The 9,576-nt window shown below is 49.3% G+C and overlaps 1 long non-coding RNA gene across 1 annotated transcript; it reads left to right on the top strand.

The window, feature by feature from the left end:
• Positions 1–559: 559 nt before the first annotated feature.
• Positions 560–8,840, top strand: LOC122371889. Its single transcript, XR_006254790.1, has 2 exons — positions 560–751; positions 6,989–8,840. It is a non-coding gene; the product is annotated as an uncharacterized LOC122371889 (long non-coding RNA).
• Positions 8,841–9,576: the final 736 nt, after the last annotated feature.

Raw genomic sequence — 9,576 nt, 5'->3', positions numbered from 1 at the left:
ATTGCTCCGGTCCCAATAACACTTTCCAAAATAAAATATAATTGGTCGTAATTATCGAATAAGAATCGAAAATTGTCAATTGAACGTCTGATTTGCTTACATCGATCCGCCCTATAGGTACCCTGTTTGACATGTTTGCACCAAAGCCAACTTGCAGGCTATACATCGAGCCAGTGGTATATACTATACAATAAATACATCTCTCCCGGTGGTATACCTGCATAGAGCCGAGACCTCCGGCTGTATTTTCCCACGATCAGCCGGATTGCAAAGCCGTGTATTTTTCGTCCGTTGCAGGCGGCCGGCGCAATCTCCGTGAAAGAAGCGCTCCAGTGACAAAAGCACGAGCAGATCGCCTAAATGCCGGTGGCCGCGAGAATTTCTCTAGTTTCTGAAGAATTTTTCGGGACCCATGCTCTACTCATACTGCATCCGAATATACGCGTTTCACCATAGATATAAAAGACTAGATGGGACATTGGCAGTGTTTTAGTGCGTGCGACTGGCCGCCATGTTTGTGAGGGCGGGAATCTGCGGCGCTGTGTAAACACTACGGGAGGAGGGGGGTATTTGAGACTGATTTTGTGGTATTTTTGGACCGAAAAGTGATAATCTTTTTTGCTCACGGCATTCTTTGGAATGTGTAGATTGTGGAACAAGTGCTGAAATATGCTTATCTATTGTAATTTGGCTACGTTAGCCTTAGACATGTTGCACTGTTGACGCTGATGAAGAATAGGCGGCACCAAAGGTAGATTTGCTTGGCATGCCTGTTTTAGATTTAATTCAGTTCCCATGTTTTTTTTTGTGCACACCACAATCCTTTAATTATTCTTGCATGGATAGAGCATCAGTCATATGATTTTTCACAAAGAAAGCTTACCTAAATAGGTACCAGAACATTGGCAGCGGAAAGCAGACTCATTACCTACACTTGCTTTGCCTGCTCACTTTCTACTGTTGCCTTCAATGGACAATATTTATGAAGTAAGAAGGTTTTATGATTATAGGTTTTAAATAAGTACTTTACTTAATGTCATCAGTTAGTATTAAATAGTAGTTCAGTGCCAAACGAAAAATCCATGCACTATGCCAGATGCCTCGGGGGCTCTTATCCGCTCTGGGTTCAGAGTGCAGTGGCATACCACGCTCACCCTCAACCAGAGCTGATAGATAGTGAAAATGCCAGACGTCGTGATATCTGCACCAGTGAACCGTGTCACACATTTGATCCCAATAATGAACAGCACAGGGGTGACGTAAAAATGTGCGTTAGTTGGAGCACCTAAACTCAGATTGTCATTACCTAATTAGTTTTCACATTGTAAAGCTTAAACTACACTTCATGCTCTTTTGGCTCACCTGTTATCAGTATCAGTAAATAGGGTATTAGTAAATCTGGCGTTACCATCAATGCTAAGTGCTAACAAGTAAATATGAAGTCCCAGGAAGATAAAAATCATAATCTTACTTGACCTAACCTTACCTACTAACCTAACTAACCTACAACCTACAAACCTCAACCTACATACAACCTCCATACCTACAACCTACCCACCTACAGGCTACAACCTACCAACCTTATATGTGCCGACGGTGGCACCAGATTTATGGATACCCTTATTTGTTAGGTACTTCACTCCACTTCTCATTTTATTTGAAGCTCATTTAAATTCTTGTATTTAAGTCTGTGTAAACTATTATTTTAAAAACCTGATGCTTTTCCATGACTGTAATCTCACTGTTTGCCAGTGGCGTATCCAAGGGGGGACCCTGGGGGTCCTAGGATCCCCCCTGGAGCCTAGAAAAAAGTTTTTTTTTTATAACACGGAAAAATTGAAATGACTTCAAGGGCCCTTTTGACCACTTCCCATTTTATTCGCTAAAAGAAAAAGTATTGTAGAACTCTTTTGAGGATTATTAGAGGACACATTTAGGCCAATGAGGGACCTTGTGAAGGATACAGAGGGCCCTCTCAGGCACACAGAGACACAGAGGGCCCTCTCAGGTACACAGAGAGCCCTCTCGGGCACGCAGAGGGCCCTCTCAGGTACACAGAGGGCCCTCTCAGGCTCACAGAGGGTCCTCTCAGGCACACAGAGGGCCCTCTCAGGCAAACAGAGGGCCCTTTCAGGCACACAGAGGGCCCTCTCAGGCACACAGAGGGCCCTCTCAGGCTCACAGAGGGCCCTCTCAGGCACACATAGGGCCCTCTCAGGCACACAGAGGGCCCTCTCAGGCACACAGAGGGCCCTCTCAGGTACATAGAGGTCCCTCTCAGGCACACAGAGGGCCCTCTCAGGCTCACAGAGGGCCCTCTCAGGCACACAGAGGGTCCTCTCATGCACACAGAGGGCCCTCTAGGGCTCACAGAGGGCCCTCTCAGGCACACATAGGGCCTTCTCAGGCACACAGAAGGCCCTCTCAGGCAAACAGATGGCCCTCTCAGGTACACAGAGGGCCCTTTCAGGCACATAGAGGGCGCTCTCAGGTACACAGAGGGTCCTCTTAGACACACAGAGGGCCCTCTCAGGCAAACAGAGGGCCCTCTCAGGTACACAGAGGGCCCTTTCAGGCACACAGAGGGCCCTCTCAGGCTCACAGAGGCTCACAGAGGGCCCTCTCAGGCACACATAGGGCCCTCTCAGGCACACAGAGGGCCCTCTCAGGTACACAGAGGGCCCTTTCAGGCACACAGAGGGCCCTCTCAGGCTCACAGAGGGCCCTCTCAGGCACACATAGGGCCTCTCAGGCACACAGAGGGCCCTCTCAGGCTCACAGAGGGCCCTCTCAGGCACACATAGGGCTCTCTCAGGCACACAGAGGGTTCTCTGAGACACACAGAGGGTCCTTTCAGGCACACATAGGGCCCTCTCAGGCACACAGAGGGCCCTCGCAGGCAAACAGAGGGCCCTCGCAGGCAAACAGAGGGCCCTCTCAGGTACACAGAGGGCCCTTTCAGGCACACAGAGGACCCTTTCAGGCGAACAGAGGGCCGTCTCAGGTACACAGAGGACCCTTTCAGGCACACAGAGGGCCCTCTCAAACACACAGAGGGCCCGCTCAGGTACTCAGGGGGGCCTCCCAAGCACACAAAGGGCCCTCTAAGACCAGCAGAGGGCCCCTTAAGACGAACAGAAGGTCCTCTGAGGTACGAGGGTCAATGTCAGGCCACAAGGTACCCTATGAGGCCACCAGACGGCCCTCTTAGATCAAAGATGGTCCCTGGAGGTCACCAAAGGGCCCTCTGAGGTGAACAAAGGGCCCTCTGAGATCGAAGAGATCAAAGAGATCAAAGAGGGCCCTCTAAGGCGAATGGAGGGCCTTCAAAGGTCACAAAGTGCCCTCTGAGGCCACTGGAGGGCCTTCTGAGGTGATATGAGGCTATATCAGACCACCATGAGCCCTATGAGGTTTAGGCCCTCTGAGATCAAAGAGGGTCCTTGGAAGTGATCGGAGTACCTCTTAAGGCTCATTGAGGCGAACAAAGGCCAGAGGGCCCCCTTAGACACCACAAAGAAGTAAAAAAGATCCCTCTGAGGTCAAAGACAACTCTCTGAGATGTAATAGGGCCATTTGAGGCCTCCGAGGGCCCTCTGATGCTACAGAGAGGCGCCCTCTGATGCCAAAATAGGGTCCTGTGAAGTCTAAATCCACCAGAGGGCCTTCTGAGGCGAACAGAGGGCCCTAACATCCACCTCAAAGAGGGCCCTCTGAAAATCAACTGGCCCTCGGAGTCAGTGTCCCAAAATCGTATTTTGGCTTGGGTGTCAGAGGGGGAAAAGGTCACCCAAAAGAGGGATAAGAGTGGACAATTGTCAGTCACAGGGCAGTCGGAGCCCTCTGAGAAGGCCACTTGAGCCTTACAACAGAGGGCCCTATGAGGTGATCTGAAGGCTATGTCAGGCCACTATGGGCTCTATGAGGTCATCAGGCACTCTGAGGAAAAAGCTGGCCCTCTGAGGTAAACAGAGGGCCCTTGGACAATCAGAGGACTTTTTAGGTCAACTAGGGGCCTTATGAGGCCAGCAAAGGACCCTTTGGGACACAAACAGGGCCTCTCAGGTACCCGGAGGGACCTCTTTTCTAAGGCAAACAGGGGGTCACCTTAGATGATATGAGGGCTATTTTAGGCCACTACATAGGGGCCTCATGTATTAGACCAGCATACGGTCATTTGAAGTAAAAGAGAACCTTTTGAGGTAAAAAGGGCCCCTGGAGAGAAAACAGAGGGACCTTTCAGGTACCCAGAAGGTCCATGGAGGCCACTAGAGGACCCTTTGAGGCCAGTGATGGTCTTCAGAGGCCATCAGAGGGTCCCCCTGAGGGTAACAGAGGGTCCTTAAGACGACCAGAGGCCCTCCGTGAAAATGCGGGCGTCACAAGGCCCGGTTTGCATCAAAGGTCAGGTAGCTATGCCCAGTTTTGGCTCTCTGTTGCCTGCCGACGTGTTCCGAGCTGTCGCAAAAAAAAACGATGTGGTGGCACCCACGCTCCCCCCCCCCCCCGCCCGGCCAGGGTCCTTCTAACCAGGGATGCGGAGGCGTGGAAATTTCAGACGGCTCCGGCTCCGGCTCCGGAGAAAAAAAATCGGCTTCGGCTCCGGCTCCGGCTCCGGCTTCGACTCCAGTACTCAGTTCATCCTTTATACAAATAAATACGGGTGGAAAAGAAAAGATGAAGGATTGGTTCACGTTGTTTCTGTATTTGCATAACAAGGCTATTTTGAATACCACATATTTTACTGCCTTGCAGGCACTGTGAAACCGAACTAGGTCAATAATGTTTTCCTCTTCAAAAAAACAAAACAAAAAAAAAACAGCCGGAGTGGCCGCCTTTTTTACCGCTCCGGCTCCGGCTCCGGGCTATATTGTTTCACGGCTCCGGCTCCGGCTCCGGCTCCAGGCAAAATATGCCGGCACCGGCGGCTCCTCCGGCTCCAGCTCCGGCTCCGCACCCCTGCATCTATAACCCGGCTTCTGAGCCACGTACCAACACGCCTAAGGCAGTGTTCGAAGGGACGCAAGCAAACAATAATGACGAAATCACGCCTGTCACTTTTTAGATCAGTTCAAAATTCAGTTCACATAGGTCATCCAAGGTTAAATTTCGCCAATTTTCAGGTCCAATTTCGACAATTTTCAACAAACCACCGCATGATTCGGAAATGAATAGAGCTACAGTACCGGGGAAAAGCGTAGTTAATAGCTCTTTTAACACCCCTTTCGCCGTTTCCATCCTCAGGACATTCAAATCCTTCTCCTCCATGCCGCAAACCCTGATCCGGGCTGGACCTGGACGGGCAACTTTATTCCATGCGGGCGGCTCCCATTGGAGCGCACTGCAGCTCCTAAGGAAGCACACTCATAACCGGGTGCAGTGAGCACTTGGGAGGCTGGTCGGCCTGTCCTGTTGGACAGGCTCAGCCCCAGTGAGTCACCAAGGTGCCCGCCCAGACCAATGTCTCCCTCAATTCCTATCATCCCTCCGGCCCTGAAATGGCCTGTCAGACCGAAAGCCGAAAGGGCCTGGGTCCAACCCAACAAAACAAACAAAGCTCTTTTAACGCACTTTCTGTAAACTGTGCTCAGATTTGACCTAAGCCTGTTAATTGTACACTTTTTATATCGGAACATTTTCATGTTCCTACAGCTCTGTAGGCCTGATAGCTCTTCCTGCGAAACATTTTTTGGGTCGAAAATGGCAGAACATGACGTCATTCTGACGTATTTGCGGCCAACCTATCAAAGCCTCTGGAAAAAGGTCACAATGTGTAAAATGGATGCCCGGAGAGGTCCTGAAAGTTTCGTGGCGATATCTGCAGTCATTTAGGAGATAGCTACGCAAGAGGACAGGGGGCCGTTTCCCCCCCCCCCTTACGGGGCGCGGGCTAACGCCCTTTCAACTCAGGCTTCAAGGGCCCCTTTGCCACTTAAGGGCCCTTTCAACCCAGTCAGTCAAGGGCCCTTTTGACTGCGGATCCCCCCTGAGAGAAATCCTAGATACGCCACTGCTGTTTGCTATGTGTATTTTGTAGTGTGTACTGTGTGCAAATCCAGTATCCTACACTTGTATGCTACAGGCCTTGTTTTGATCTGACTAACTGTTAATATGTTTCAGCTTTAAAGACTAGTATCTTTTGAAATTGAAATTTGTCTCTCAAGAATCAAGATGCCAAATAGATGTGCAGGATTTGATTGCTGACAAACCAGGGCCCTGTTTCACCGGTGATAGCAGCACGCTGCTTTTACACGTGTCAAATTGGGTTTCCATGGAAACATCAACAGGCCCATTGCTCCAACACTACCACAAGTGTGACGTCAGCTCGCGCAATTTGATAGCAGCGTGGTAGCAGCGTCCCGTGAAACACCGCCCGGGGATGAGGCTCAAGAGTCAAGAGATCACCCTGCATTGGCAAGTAAAAGCTACAGACTCTTGATTTTTTATATTGTTACAGGTTATCTGTCACCGAGAGCGATTGCTGTAGTTCAATTTCTTGCATCAAAATTGGCAGAATATGACTTCACTGATCACTCTGACGTCATTTACGGCCGACCTATGGTAGCTACACAATTTTTATTTCTATAAAATGTTTCAGATTGATGCAGCCGAAGGTACTGCAAGTTTCGTATTGACACGTCTAGTGGTTTAGAAATATTGCAACAAATATATATTTTAATTTTTTCAATATATAAATGTAAATATTTTATTGCAGAAAACAGGAGAGGGGCTCTGTAGAGCCCCACCCTCCAGTCATGCGTGGGTAAAGGCCCATCAGTCACTAAAACCAGAATAAGTGCAAAAAATTATTACCAAATGCTCGGAGACTGCTTTACCATTGCCAACATGTGTGTGTGTGTGTGTGTGCGTGTGTGTGTGTGCGTGTGTGTCAACAATGTGTTAACAACAAATACAACACTTGTGCCTGGCGTATGTTAACACTAAACACTATTAGCCATATTTTATTGATACTAATCGAACCTTCCAGGTGGCTGGAACAACCCCAGTGCCGCACAGTTCTGCGGGATATTCCGGCACCTGCTCCACCGCTGCGGCGTCCGGCCCGGCAGCACAGGGAAAGTGGCAGCCCTCGACCCGACCAGCATCCTGGCAGTCGGTCACACGACCAGCGGACGGGGAGCCAGCCTTACTACCTCGGCCTCCACCACCTCAGACAACGGTGCCACGGCACTCCACATCATCACGGAGCACGACTTCCAGCCTGGGCTGTCGTCTGGTGGGCAACATCGTCACCTACATCGCAGGGTTCGTGGTGAAGAAGGCGCTCGACTCTGTCAGCTGTAGCACCTGTCAGGAGGCCCTGGTGAGCGACATCCAGCCGGACGACATGACACAGCTTTACCACCTCTTCATCATCTCTGCCAGATGAGCTAAGGTGGGGACGGGTTACATGCCTGGGATCTGACTGAGACCCGCTCATACCCTGCCGAAGTGTTGGTGATTTCAGCGGTCAGCTGTCTCTAGCCGGTGTCAGTGAGTCGCGGCCAGCTGCCGCTGGAGTGGGTATCTACCGTCGATAGCTGCTGTGTGGCGGATAGCGTGGATTTGGATGGACACTTCATATTAATGAGCAGATCAATGTCTGGCCGATAAAAGACGTATTTCGATGATTGCTTAGTGACTGAGTGGGTCCACTGGCGACCAATGCAGTGGGCGCTGGGTTAACGCCTCGCCTCTTGTGACCGTGTCGATATGTAGCACTGTTAATTGCCGATTCGTTGCCGGCCGTCTCTGCTCCGTGGCTGGCTGATCCGGCACAAACTGGTGTTCGTGGCTGAAGGCGCGGCTACAGTTACACTAGCTCGCCACGTGCCTGTGCGACTATCGTCGGTGCTGTCTGCAAGGGCGATGTCGGTGCCTGTAGGGGGCGCGGATTGATTCAAAGTGAGGAATGGGTCATCGGAGCTCGGGTCAGGTCATGTTGGGCTTAAATAAGCGGATTTTGCGATTTGCCGCATCCGGGTGAATTTCCTTGCCTTCTAGTGCATTTTATGCATTTTACATGCGTTTTTTTTAGTGTTGATGTCTAGATAACGTGCATTTGCCTCGAGGTCAAGGCTGCGCTTCATATGGGCAGTTTTCGGAGCATCTTGCTCATTTTATTCGTAATCCTTAATTATGTTTGCGGATTTGTGCCCGCAAATCATTTTTTAAAGTAAGATTGACACGGGATTCGAGATCGGCGCCCATAAATACACTTCACATGACCCGCCATGTGTCAAGGCCATCCGAGGTCATCTAAGGTCGCTGACCTTGTATGACCTTATGTGACCCGGTTCGCTAGATTTCGAGATGAGGTTGATTGGGAATGATGTAACCCATTTCGCCGACAGTTCACGCGTTTTGGTCGATTTTATAGCGAAAGATCTCAAACTCCAGTGACTTTACTGGTTCGATTTCCAGTGTTTGACCTGACCTCTGAGTTCACCCGTTGACCTAGTACCCTGAAATTTGGTATCACTGGTTTACTCACATCGCGGACAGCATACCTATTTTTTTCCGTTCATGCTCCGTCGAGGGGCGAACGGCTGGAGTTCACTCCGTTCACCCTGGCTTCCCCTACTCGTAAGACGCTGACAAACTACGAACGGGTGAGGGCTAAAATTGCACTTATTGTCGATCATTGTCCATTGCATACTGCATACATAGATATAAAGTATGGTAGCCATAATGGGAAACGAATTTAATCTTAAATTAGCATGCCAATTGCATCTACCTTCGGTGCCGCATATCCTTTATCAGCGTATTCAGGGCTATATGTCTAGGGCTGATGTAATTACATTACTATAAATACACATGTTTCTGCCCTTGTTTCACAATCTACTCATTCCAAAGAATGCCATAGGTAAAAAAGATTAACACTTTTCGGTCGAAAAATACCACAAAATCTGTCCCAAACACCCCCCTCCTCCCATAGTGTTTACACAGCGCCGCAGATTCTCGCCCTCACCAACATGGCGGCCGCTGCTACGTATTCGCGAGTCGCTCCCGACATGGGGGTGCCCTATCTAGTCTTTATATCTATGAGTTTCACCAACGGCAAATGCGGCATTAATGGAGTGTTATTTTGCGCCATTATTTGTAGAAAAACAGCCCAAAAAATAGACGGGGGACCCCGTCTATTTTTTTGATGTGTTGGAACAATTAGCCTCATTTCTTACTAATAATCGTGATTTGCGATTCCCAGTTGATATAATAATTTAGTATCATTCATGGCCAATTTGTAAAGCATCTGGGCTTCAAGATTAGAAGAGGAATACTGATGATATTGCGTAAAGAAAGAGCCTTTGTCACCAGGCAGGACCAAAAGGAACCAACAAGACTGGTGTTTGGTGTTGTGGTGTTAGTTTTTTCGTTTATATTATCTTTTTGTTACAAGCACCCAACAGCAAGATGATAGCACATTATTAACTAGTGGTCAGCTTACAAGTTCATTGCTCGTGCGAGTCGCACGGAAGTGGAAAATAATGATGATGATGGAAGATCATTTTCGAAAATTGAAGGTGCTTGAACAAATGCTGGAAGGAGAGGCAGAGAGGGTAGACTCATTGGACT

This window comes from Amphibalanus amphitrite, unplaced genomic scaffold (assembly GCF_019059575.1).
Source record: "Amphibalanus amphitrite isolate SeventyFive unplaced genomic scaffold, NRLGWU_Aamphi_draft 001289F_arrow, whole genome shotgun sequence".
Taxonomy (NCBI): Eukaryota; Metazoa; Arthropoda; class Thecostraca; order Balanomorpha; family Balanidae; genus Amphibalanus; species Amphibalanus amphitrite.
Note: the sequence above shows the minus strand (reverse complement) of the source record. Positions and strands in the feature narration are given on the sequence as shown.